A 13,322-nucleotide genomic window follows, 5' to 3' on the forward strand; every position below is an offset into this window, starting at 1 on the left:
ATGGCACTGTGTACCTAGGCTCCTGGGCCAGTTGAAAATCAGATTATTTATTGTGCCCAACATCTCTGCTAGTTAACTGCAGTGCAATGTGTTTACCTTTGCAAACTGGAATTCCTCACTCAAGCAGTTCTTGCATTGCTGCAACACTTGCAAAAAAATCCCACAAATGGATTCTTCTGTTTTTACACAGAACGTGCGAAACATCAGGTCTTTGTACACAGCACAAGGCACGTCATAAATCTAGGCCACCGTGAGGTAAAATAATCCACCCTTAATTAGGAAACTAATTTTCTACTCAAAATATATTCTTTCTTGGGCTTTTTCAAACAGACCAAGTTTCATTCATTTGACAATTACTGCAACCTAGACTAGTGTTGACATTGTTTAGTCATACTCGAAGCCATTAGCAGACTATATGTTTTTTGAGCTGTGTTGCCAATATCTTAAAAATATACACACATGTCGGGGGCGTGGTATATTGATTTACAATATTAGTTTCAGGTATGCAAGAGTAATCCACCATTTTTAAAGGTTATGCTCCATTTTTAAAGGTTATAGTTGTTATAAAGTATTGGCTATATTCCTCATGCTGTATAATATATCCTTATAGCTTATTTATTTTATACATAATAGTTTGTACTTCTTAATCCCCTGACCCTGTTTTGCCACTGCCCCCTTCCCTCTTCCCGTAGGTAACCACTAGCTTGTTCTCTACCATCTGTGAGTCTTTTTTGTTATACTCACCAGTTTTATTTTTTATATTCCACATATAAATGATACACAGTATCTGTTTTTCTCTGACTTATTTCACTAAACATAATGCCTTCAGGTTTACCCATGTTGTTGCAAATGGCAAGATTTCATTCTTTTTATGGCTGAGTAGTATTCTATTATGTATATATACGACACATCTTTATCCATTCAGGTGTTGATGAACACGTAGGTTGTTTCCATGTTTGGCTATTGTAAATAACGCTGCTGTGAACGTTGGGGTACATATATCTTTTTAAATTAGCGTCTTCATTTTTTTCAGGTCATGTGATAGTTCTGTTTTCAGGTTTCGAGGAACTTCTATAATGTTTTCTACAGTGGTTGTACCAATTTATATTCCTATCAATAGTGAACAAGGGTTCCCTTTTCTCGCCATCCTCTTCAACATTGGTTGGTTGTGGTCTTTTTGATGTAGCAGACTATATCTTATACACAACTGAGACTGAGTCAGCAAGCTTCAAAACAGTCAAATTGCAAATGTCAGGTTTTTACTGTGATTGCATATATGCCTGATGAAAGCTTTTCTGAGAGGTTCCTAAGTACAGAAAGAAGGGCAGGGAGAGAGGGGCTTCCCTGGTGGCTCAGTGGTAAAGAACCCGCTTGCCAATACAGGAGATGCAGGTTTGATCCCTGGTCCAAGAAGATTCCACCTGCTGCGGGGCAGCTAAGCTCGTGCACAACTACTGAGCCTGTGCTCTAGAGCTGGGGAATCGCAACTGCTGGAGCCTGAGCTCCCTAAAGCCCACGCTCCACAACAAGAAAAGCCACCGCAATGAGAAACCTGTGCAGTCCAACTGGAGAGTAGCCCCCGCTCGCTGCAACTAGAGAAAAGTCTGTGCAGCAAGAAGATCAACACAAACCAAAATAAATAAATAAAAAAGTAAAGAAGGGCAAGGAAAGTTGATGTCTAGAGATGTGGCAGATACCTACATACAATTAACACCTACTTGCACGGTACTTGCTATCCGGGTGGAGACAATTTTTTTTTTTAAAGGTAAATAACATCCAAAATAATCCTGAATATATTTTCCGGCCAAGCAAGCAGTACACAGAGCTAAGCTAAAGAAGGAGGGACTGCTGTGGCCTCGTGGCTTGGAAATCTCAGAGGACAGGGTGTGGCTGGGCCTAGGATGGAAAGGATTTAAAAGGATAAGGAGGAAGAAGTGGTATAATCTCATGGTAAGGCTCGATGTCTGGACTCGGATAGCTGGGTGTGCACCCCAGGACAGACATGAGGCTTGTCTGCTCTGACAGGAAGGGCTTGTGCAGGAAAGAGTGAACAATGTTGGAGCAGCAATGGTGAGGCTTATGGAGTCAGATTGCCTGGGGTCAAGGCTCAGCCTCTCTACTTACTAGCTGTCTACCTTTGCACACTACTTAACCACTCTGAGCAGTCACTTCCCAGCCATAGAATTAGTCATGAACGTGCTCTATTCAGGTGTTAGGAGGATTAAAGGAAATAATGCATATAATCTTGTAGTAAATGTTAAATAAATGATCATATTATCATTATTAATAACATCAGAGGCTTGTGGATGCCAGACTGAGATAGACCAGAGAGCCATTTTAAGCATGTGGGTGACTATTATTTTCCTAAGGTAAACTAACAAATTACCACCAACTTGATGACTTAAATGTCTTCCCTCACAGTTCTGGGGGTTAGAAGTCTGGAATCAAGATATCGGCAGGACCATGCTCCCTCTGAAGGTTCTAAGGAAGAATCCTTTCTCAATTATTTGTAGCTTCTCCCAGCAGTCCTTGGCACTCTAATCCTACCTGCATTCTCTGCCTCCGTCTTCATGTGGCCTTTTTCTCTGTATGTGTCCTCTCTTCCTCCTCCTCCTCTTTTGTTAATTTAGCTGTTTTATTTTTAGTTAACTTTTTTTTTTTTTTTTGGCCATAACACAAGGCATGCAGGGTCTTAGTTCCCTAATGAGGGACTGAACCTGTGCCCCCTGCAGAAGTGCAGAGTGTTAACCACTGGACTGCCAGGGAAGTCCCCCTTTTCTCTTATAAGGACACAAGTCATTGGATTTAGGCCCCAGTCTAATCCAGCATGACCTCGTTGTAACTAATTACATCCACAAAGACTATGTCCAAATAAGGTCACATTCTAAGGGTCTACGTGGATATGAATTTGGGGGGGACACTATTCAACTCACTATGGGGACATAAGAAAAATAACATTGAAATTGAAAACATTTTTTAAAACATTTTGAAATTACATATAAAAGTGGGCAAAAATACTACAAAGAATTCCAGTATATCCTTCCCCCAGTGTTTGCAAATAGTAACATTTTACCACACTTGTTCTATCACTCTGTCCCTCTACGTGTGATTGTAATGGATTCTCTCGTGTGTCTGAGACGAAGTTGTTGCAGTCACCATGTCCTCTTACCTATCAGTATTTCACTGTATATATATGTATGTAATGATACAGCAGTAAAGAAGGTGGAGTAGAAAGACGTGCCCTAGTCTTCTGAGAAATTGCAACTCGTTGCTGAACAGCCATTGACAGGAGAAGGTTGGAATCCATCAGAAAAGATACCCTGCATCCAAGGGCAAAGGAGAAGCTGCAGCAAGACAGCAGGAGGGGTGCAGTCATGTTTAAAATCAAACCTATGCCCACCCGAGATGCTTGGAGGGTACAAGCAAAACTTTGTGTGCACCAGGACCCAGAGGAAGGAGCAGTGACCCCACAGGAGACTGAGCCAGACCTGCCTGTGAGTGTTTGAGCATCTCCGAAGGAGGCACAGGGCAGCAGCAATCCTGGAGGTGGGGTGGCTGGCATAAGTCCCCTCGGAGGAGGTCGCCATTAGCACTGCCACAGAGCTGCCAGGCGGGGGATACACAAACTGGAGAACAATTACACCAAAGAAATTCTAGCACTGTTGCAGAAATTCTGGGGCCCATAACAGACTTCTCAACCTGGGGGTCCAGCAAAGGGGCTGAGAATCCCCAGGGAATCAGACTTTGAAGGTCGGTGGGATTCGATTACAGAGCTTCCACAGGACTGGGGAAAGAGAGGCTCTTGAGGGCACAAACAAAACCTTGTGCCCCCCAGGACCCAGGAGAGGGGAGCAGAGACCCCACAAGAGACCCAGCCAAACTGCCTCTGAGTATTTGGGAGTCTCTGATGGAGGTGTGGGTCAACAGTGGCCTGCTGCAGGGTCAGGGATGCTGACAGCAGCAGGCCCGGGAGGCATGGCATGCTGCTATAAATCCTTTGGAAGGAGGTCTCCAATACCCCTACCATTACCCCTGTACTTTGGCCTTAGGCTAAACTACTGGGAGGGAACACAGAAAATTAAAGATTTACTGAGCATGGCCTTGCCCATCAGAGAAAGACTTAGTTTTCCCCACAGCCAGTCCCTCCCCATCAGGAAGCTTGCACAAGCCTCTTATCCTCATCTACCAGAGGGCAGACAGAATGAAAACCAGTCACAGAAAACTGACTAAAATGATCACATGGATCAGTTTTGTGTAACAAACTATGAGCCACGTCGCGTAGGGCCACCCAGACAGATGGGTAATAATGGAAAGTTCTGACAAGACATGGTCCACCGGAGAAGGGAATGGCAAACCACTTCAGTATTGTTGGCTTTGAGAATCCCAGAAACAGTATGAAAAGGCAAAAAGATATGACACTGAAAATCAATCCCCCCCCGCCCCCAGGTTGATAGCTGTCCATTATTCTACTGGAGAAAAGCAGAGAAATAGCTCCAGAAGGAATGAAACGGCTGAGCCAAAGCTGAAATGATGCCTACCTGTGGATGTGTCTGGTGGTGAAAGTAAAGTCCAATGCTGTACAGAATAATATTGCATAGGAACCTGGAACGTTAGGTCCATGAATCAAGGTAAATTGGAAGTGATCAAACAGGAGATGGCAAGAGTGAACACTGACATTTTAAGAATCAGCGAACTAAAATGGACAAGAAGGGTGAATTTAACTCAGATGACCATTATATCTAATACTGTGGCAAGAATCCCTTAGAAGAAATGGAGTAGCCGTCATAGTCAACAAGAGAGTCTGAAATGCAGTACTTGGGTGGAATCTCAAAAATGACAGAATGATCTTTGATCATTTCCAAGGCAAACCTTTCAGCATCACAGTAATCCAAGTCTATGTCCCAACCAGTAATGCTGAAGATGATGAAGCTGAATGGTTCTATGAAGACCTACAACACCTTCTAGAACTAACACCAAAAATGGATGTCCTTTCCATCATAGGGGACTGGAATGCAAAAGTAGGAAGTCAAGAGATATCTGGAGTAACAGGCAAATTTTGGCCTTGGAGTGCAAAATGAAGCAGGGCAAAGGCTAACAGAGTTTTGCCAAGAGAACACACTGGTCATAGCAAACACCCGCTTCCAGCAACACAAGATGACTCTACATATGGACATCCCCGAATAGTCAACACCAAAATCAGACTGATTATAGTCTTCCAGGCAAACATGGAGAAGCTCTATACAGTCAACAAAAACAAGACCAGGACCTGACTGTGGCTCAGATCATGAACTCCTTATTGCAAAAATCAGATTAAAATTGAAGAAAATAGGGAAAACCACTAGGTCATTCAGGTGTGACCTAAATCAAATCCTTATGCTTAGACAGTGGAAGTGATAAATAGACTCAAAGGTTTAGATCTGATAGAGTGCCTGAAGAACTATCAACAGAGGTTTGTAACACTTACAGGAGGCAGTGACCAAAACCATCCCCAAGAAAAAGAAATTCAAAAAGGCAAAATGGCTGTCTGAGGAGGCTTTACAAATAGCCGAGAAAATAAAAGTGAGAGGTGAAGGAGAAAAGAAAGATATACCCATCTGAATGCAGACTTCCAAAGAATAGCAAGGAGAGATTAAAAAAAAAAAAAAGTCTTCCTAAGTGAACAATGTAAAGAAATAGAGGAAAACAATAGAATGGGAAAAACTAAATCTCTTCAAGAAAATTTAGAGATACCAAAGTAACAGTTCATGCAAAGAAGGATACAAAAAAGGACAGAAATGGTATGGACCTAACAGAAGCAGAAGATATTAAGAAGAGGGGGCAAGAATACACAGAGCTGTACAAAAAAGATTTTAATGAACTCGATAACCATGATGGTACACTCACTCAACCTAGAGCCAGACATGATAGAGTGTGAAGCCAAACTGACCTTAGGAAGCATCACTATGAACAAACATAGTGGAGGTGCTGGAATTCCAGCTGAGCTATTTCAAATCCTAAAAGATGATGCTGTGAAAATGCTGCACTCAATATGCCAGCAAATATGGAAAACTCAGCAGTGGCCCCAGGACTGGAAAATGTCAGTTTTCACTCCAATCCCAAAGAAGTGCAATGACAAAAAATGTTCAAACTACCAAACAGTTACACTCATTTCACCTGCTAACAAAGTAATGCTCAAAATCCTTCAAATTAGATTTCAGTAGTACATGAACTGAGAACTTTAGATGTTCAAGCTGGTTTTAGAAAAGGCAGAGGGTCCAGAGATCAAATTGCCAACATCCACTGGATCACAGAAAAAGCAAGGGAATTCCACTAAAACATCGACTTCTGCTTCACTGACTGCTAAATCCTTTGTGTGTATCACAACAAACTGTGGAAAATTCTTACAGATGGGAATACCAGACCACCTTACTTGTCTTCTGAGAAACCTGAATCCAGGTCAAGAAGCAACAGTTAGAACCGGACGTGGAACAATGAACTGGTTCCAAATTGGGAAAGGAGTACGTCAAAGCTGTATATTTTCACCCTGCTTATTCAACTTATATGCAGAGTACATCATGTGAAATGCTAGGCTGGATGAAGCACAAGCTGGAATCAAGACTGCCAGGAGAAATATCAATAACCTCAGATATGCAGATGACACCACCCTTATGGCAGAAAGTGAGGAGGAACTAAAGAGCCACTTGATGAAGGTGAGAGAGTGAAAAAGCTGGCTTAATTTTCAACATTCAAAAAACTAAGCTCATAGCATACAGTCCCATCACCTCATGGCAAGTAGATGGGGAAACAATGGAAACAGTGACAGACTTTATTTTCTTGAGCTCCAAAGTCATTGCGGACAGTCATGAAATTAAAAGATGCCTGCACCTTGGAAGAAAAGCTATGACAAACCTAGACAGCATCTTAAAAAGCAAACACATCGCTTTTCTGACAAAGGTCTGTCTGGTCAAAGCTATGATTTTTCTAGTAGTCATGTATGGATGTGAGAGTTAGACCATAAAGAAGGCTGAACTCTGAAGAATTGATGCTTTTGAACTGTGGTGTTGGACAAGACTCTTGAGAGTCCCTTGGACAGCACGGAGGTCCAATCAGTCAATCCTGAAGAAAATCAACCCTGAATATTCATTAGAAGGACTGAGGCTGAAGCTGAAGCTCCAATACTTGGGACACCGATGTGAAAAGCTAACTCACTGGAAAAAATTCTGATGCTGGGAAAGATTGAAGGCAGGAGGAAAAGGGGTGACAGAGAATGAGATGATTGGAGTGCCTCACCGACTCAGTGGACATGCGTTTGAACAAACTTCAGGAGTCAGTGAAAGAGGAGTCTGGTGCGCTGTAGTCCGTGGGGTTGCAGAGTCAGACAGGCCTGAGCGACTGACCAACAACAAAGTGACTGTTTAAGGTCCAAAGAACGGCACTGCCAGTTCTTAGGGCTCTTCGTGGCTGTGATTTCCAGAACACCTGTCCGGGCCAGGACCACCTCTCCTCCTCGTGATTCCCTTCCTCTGACAAGCTGTTCTTTCCCGACAGGAGCCCTTTAGTTTGCAGTATGAGGTAGTTAACAACTACGGCCGCCACTAGAAGTCACTGTTTGGCTGGACGCGATAGAAGATCTCACTCTGCTCAGCTGACTCGCAAGCCTTAAGGTCTGCTTAAGCCTCCTCTGGGCCCTTCATCAGACTTGAAGCCTTGACAACAACTCTCAGAGCATTTATGCCTTTGCTAAATTCTGCCCGCAGAAGAATAAAGACAGTAATCCCAATTTACATAAGCACTACGCTCCAGGTGCTGCTCTGTTTCACGTATATTAATTCATTTAACGTCTTTTAAAAAGCCCTACGGTGGTGGTGGGTGAGAACCCATGTGGAGGTGGTTTCACCCAGCTAGTAAGTGGTTGAGCTAGGCTTCAAATTGAAACAGTTTGTCCGTATGTATACTTAACCAGCATCCACCTGCACAGCTTTGCTCGAGTCCCATTTTAATCATACTTTCCCACATCCAGCCTGGAATCACTGGCCTCTTTATAAGTACTCACACAATGAAGTCTGAAACTGTCCAGTCTCTCAGCAGTGGATGCAGCTCACCCGCTGTGTCCTGGGAATGCGTCCAACAGCCACGCTGACACCCACACCTCAGCTCAGCCTGGCCTGGTGGCTGCAAGCTGGCCAGTCCTGAAATGGTGGCTCCCAGCGACCCTGTGGCCCCACTCCCACCCTGACAGTGTCATACCCAGAGAACCTGAGGCTGCCAGCTTCCTCCCTCTTGGCCCTTGCTTCCCAGAAGCAGTAGCTTCTTGCTTTGGAAGCTGCTTCAGATTAAGCCCCCCAAAAAGGTACCTGAAAAGGTCTGTGATCCACTTTTCCTTTTTGCAGTGCATGGTGGGAAGGGCGTGGGTTCTCTATTTGAAGCCTGTTGGTCTTGCTCTGGGCTGAGTGGCCTTGGATAGAATTGTTTAACTCCTCTGGGCTGTGAGTTTCCTCATCTGTGGGTAGACAGAAGAATTCCTTGGATGTTGTAAGCGTTAATGATATACACAAAAGGCACTGGTATGGGGTAGGATGTGCCTGACAGTTCTGGCTACTATTATTTCCTGTAACTCACAGCCCACCTCCCACGCATCAGGAAAGCTGGCCCTGATGCCATGGCCTCGGTCGAGTTCTCCTTTATCCCCAAACACTGGTGCCTCTTATTCCCTGTGTTATTTGTTGAGCAATGAAAACACTGCTGCTGCTGCTAAGTCACTTCAGTCGTGTCTGACTCTGTGCAGCTCCATAGACGGCAGCCCACCAGGCTCCCCCGTCCCTGGGATTCTCCAGGCAAGAACACTGGAGTGGGTTGCCATTTCCTTCTCCAATGCATGAAAGTGAAAAGTGAAAGTGAAGTCGCTTAGTCGTGTCCTACCCTCAGCGACCCCATGGACTGCAGCCTTCCAGGCTCCTCCGTGCATGGGATTTTCCAGGCAAGAGTACTGGAGTGGGGTGCCATCGCCTTCTCCAATGAAAACACTGGCAAGTGTCATTTCTTGTGCCTGGCCTAGTTCTCCAACTCGACTCCAATCAGAGTTGGGACTGTCCTTTATATACGCTGTAGATGCCTTGTCTTAACCAGGGACCCAAAACAGTGTCAGCACATGACTGTTGATGACAGAAGCTAACTGAAATCAGTTCAGAAGTATTTATGGACTATTCACCAAGTGTCAAACAATGTTCCAGACTCTGGGAACAGAAAGTGAAAGTCACTCAGTCGTGTCTGACTCTGTGACCCCATGGACTGCAGCCTGCCAGGCTCCTCTGTCCCTGGAAATCTCCAGGGTAGAATACTGGAGTGAGTAGCCATTCCCTTCTCCAGGGGATCTTTCCAACCCAGATCTCCCACATTGCAGGCGGATTCTTTACCAGCTGAACCACCAGGGAAGCTCCAGAGAGGGGATTAAAACCCAGCCCTTCAACTGGAAATTGATACAGCCACTATGGAAGATAGTATGGAGAGTCTTTATAAAACCAGGAATAATAGTACCATATCACCCAACAATCCCTCTACTGGACATACATCCTGAGAAAACCATAACTGAAAAAGACACATGTACTCCAATGTTCACTGCAGCACTATTTACAATAGCTAGGACATGCAAGCAACCTAGATGTCCATTGACAGGTGAATGTGGTACATATATACAATGGAATATTACTCAGCCATGAAAAGGAGCACATTTGAGTCAGTGCTAATGAGGTGGATGAACCTAGAGCCTATTATTCAGTGTGAAGTAAGTCAGAAAAACAAATATCATATATTACCACATATACATGGAATCTAGAAAGATGGTACTGATGAACCTACTTGCAGGGCAGCCATGGAGATGCAGACACAGAGAACAGACGGACACAGGGGCAGGGGAGAGAGAGAGAGGTGAATTGAGAGTAGCATGGAAACATATACATTACCATATGTAAACTAGATAACCAATGGGAATTTGCTGCATAACTCAGGGAACTCAAACCGGGGTTCTGTAACAACCTGGAGGGGTGGGATAGGAAGGGAGGTGGAGGGGGAGGTCCAAGAGGAAGGGGACACACGTATACCTATGGCTGATTCATGCTGATGTATGGCAGAAACCAACACAATATTGTAAAGCAATTATCCTTCAGTTAAAAATAAAGGAGAATATCCTCCCCCAAAGTAAGCAATAAAAAAAGAAATTAAAAAACCCAGCCCATGCACTAAAGGAGCTCCTGCTACGGCTAAACTTCTGCAAAGGCCTGGAGCATCTTACATACGTTTCCAAGCATCCAGCTCCCAGGGAAGGGCTTTCTTGGTCAAGACAGTCTGGTTCACTGCGTCTCAAACAGAGGTAAAAGTCATATCTACAGCCCAGAGCCTTTCACCCTGGAGAACACACAACAAGCCCTTTTGTGCCCCAGGACCTTGGGGCCACTCTGGGCCTCATAAGAGTTTCGTTAAAACCAGCTAGCAGCCCCTGGTGTTACGGGGGTGCTGCTGCTAAGTCGCTTCAGTCGTGTCCAACTCTGTGCGACCCCAAGACGGAAGCCCACCAGGCTTTCCCGTCCCCGGGATTCTCCAGGCAAGAACACTGGAGTGGGTTGCCATTTCCTTCTCCAATGCATGAAAGTGAAAAGTGAAAGGGAAGTCGCTCAGTCGTGGCCGATTCTTAGCGACCCCATGGACTTCAGCCTACCAGGCTCCTCCATCCATGGGATTTTCCAGGCAAGAGTACTGGAGTGGGGTGCCATTGCCTTCGCTCACGGGGTAAGAGATGGTAAAATCAGAGAGCGTCGTGCTCTCCTTACCACGAGGGGGCAGTGTTGGACTGCGGACAGCAAAGAACCCAGTCAGAGATGGGTTCCCTGGTGACTCACTCCAGCAATGCATGATTTGTTCTTGGGTGGAATGGAAAAAAAAGAGAGAATTGGTTGGAAAAAATGAAACCATCTGTTGAATGTGCAAGTTGCCACAGTCATGAGTTCAACCAATGTTCAACTGACTAAGTATTTTTAGTGCAAAGAAATAAGGTAATCTGAGGGTTTCAGAAAACAAGCAACTGTCCAGGAATCAAAATGATAACTGAAGAAATACTATGTATTAGCAAACGCTTTACTCTTTCCTTTGCAAAATGACATTTTTTTTTTTCCAGGAAAAGGAAGGCTTTCAGAAGTTAAAAGAAACACAGTTAACCAAATAACACTCCCCTCCCCCACAATTGAATAAAAAAAACTTCCCTCTTATCTGGGTTCAGAACTGGCAAGCAACCTCATTGTGGGCACTTCATAAATATTCATCAATGATGAAAATGTCGAGAGAGTGCAAAGGAACCGTTTTGTCATTTCAAGAACCCTTCTGAAATGCCAGCAATTGAAGCAAGATCTCCACTATCCTTGGCAAACCTTGAACAAGAAGAGCCCAGTTCAGCTGGTCACATGGGAAGGAACCAAATAAGGACAGTGGATGAATCTCCCTCCTGAAGTCTGGGCTTGTGACTGTCCTTACAAACAGCAGAGCAAACTGAAGTACTGGGTGGGATTTTTTAAACAGCCACTCCCAAAACATCCAAGTCACCCGGATTCAGTGAATCTACTTTCTGGGAAAAAACCACCCAGCATCCCCCTTCCCAGAACAAGCAGGCAGCGCCCGTGAGCACACAGCTAAGGCCAGCTAAGGTCAGCGCAGGTCGTCATGGCGCACCTCTCACTTAACACTGTCCTGATCACGCTGTATCAATGGAGCTGAGGGACACTCAGAAAGAACAGGGTGAAACCAACACACTGGCATGCCATCCAGTCAAGGTCTGTTTGTTTTGGCCCGGGGAACACCTGGCCTTGGCCTGTGTGATCTCAATAAACAGAGGAATACACCTCAGTAACCATCGCCTGGACTGCCTGGGATGGAGAAGCTGGGCTCTGGCGGAACTGTGGCAGTCGGGCTTGGAGACCTTCCATCAGAAAGCGGCCCCTACACAGACCTCATTCTGGTTCTGAGGAACATTCTCCATCTGCCGGCGGCTGACTCAGGCCAGAGTCGGGGTGGGGCAGCCGCAGCTTGGGTGTGGGCCTGTACTATCTTAGGCCTGCAACAGAGCAGCCCTATTTCTTCACACCGGCCCTAGAGGGGTACGGGGTGGCTGGGAGCTCCCCTCCTCCCTGTCCCCCGAGGCTTTCCGGTTGTTCCAGGCTCCCTGGCACTGGGTGGAGCTGGGTGGTGGTTGTTGTTCAGTTGCTCAGTCGTGTCCGACTCTTTGTGACCCCGTGGACTGCAACACGTCAGGCTTCCCTGTCCTCCACTATCTCCCGGAGTATACTCAAACACACATCCATTGAGTCATTCAACCATCTCATCCTCTGTCTTCCCCTTCTCCTGTCTTCAATGTTTCCCAGCATCAGGGTCTTTTCTAATGGGGGTGGGGGTGGGGTCTGAGGCTAAAGCCATGATGTGAGGGGCCGTAGGAGCCGAAGCCTCTCTCTTGGACTCAAACCCGCAGCCAACATAGTGGCATTGTGGTGTGCAGGCTGGGCCCCAGAGAACCAAGGCACCAGCCATGCTTGCAGCCCTCTGACCCCTGCCTTGCAGACACAGCTCTATTTCTAGCACTCCTCTCCCCTCCCTATTGCCACACAAAATTCTCCCTTTCACTCATCCCTGTAGACACTGTGCAAAGCAGACCTTGGCTGAGAGAGGTGGGCTGTGGCCCCCTCCTCACAAACCTACCTGGAAGGCCAGGAAGGAAAAGAGCATTAACCAAGTTCGTGCTTTATTCCAGAAGCTTAGGACACAGGATCTCTCTCAGTCCCGGCCTCTCACCTCAGTGGAAGGCCGCATCATTCCCATAAGACCCGGCTGAGAGCAGGGCGGCTGCCACCTGTGCTCAAAGTCCAGCTCTGTCGTGATCCCGGGCAGTGATGTAACCTGTGGGCCTCCCACCGGGAAGCAGGAATTAGGCCACTGTGAGCAGGGGAGGAGTGAACTTATGTGAAAAGTGCTGAGAGCATTAGCATTACGTATTATTAGCTCTAAATGTTAAAGACGAGGAAACAGAGGACAGGGAGCAGGTGTCAAGTGTGGATTCCAGTGGGCTCCAAGCAAATGCTCCCTCTAATTTCATGCGGTTTCTCTTAAACATTATGAATTGTGGTCCCCTCCCAGAGATGGTTACACTGAGCCTGACCAGCATGTGTGGAGGAGAACATGGACAGCCAGGGCGCATCCTCTTCTCGGGGCATGAAGGCCCGCCTGTTGTTGAGCGGCTGGCCCCGGATGCTCCTTTTCCTCTTCTTGGACATAATTATGACTCTAACCACCTCACCTCCATCGCTACC

The 13,322-nt window shown here is 45.8% G+C and overlaps 1 long non-coding RNA gene across 1 annotated transcript in view; it reads right to left on the reverse strand.

The window, feature by feature from the left end:
- The window catches only part of LOC138089037 (uncharacterized), an 18,210-nt gene extending 5,374 nt beyond the window's left edge, over positions 1-12,836 (reverse strand). The window contains exons 1-2 of the long non-coding RNA XR_011145778.1: positions 12,715-12,836; positions 8,334-8,479 (exon numbers count right to left, since the gene is read on the reverse strand). This is a non-coding gene — a long non-coding RNA (uncharacterized lncRNA). The remainder of the gene's footprint in view (positions 1-8,333; positions 8,480-12,714) is intronic.
- Between the last annotated feature and the right edge of the window lie 486 nt (positions 12,837-13,322).

This window comes from Capricornis sumatraensis, chromosome 1, assembly GCF_032405125.1.
Source record: "Capricornis sumatraensis isolate serow.1 chromosome 1, serow.2, whole genome shotgun sequence".
Taxonomy (NCBI): domain Eukaryota; kingdom Metazoa; phylum Chordata; class Mammalia; order Artiodactyla; family Bovidae; genus Capricornis; species Capricornis sumatraensis.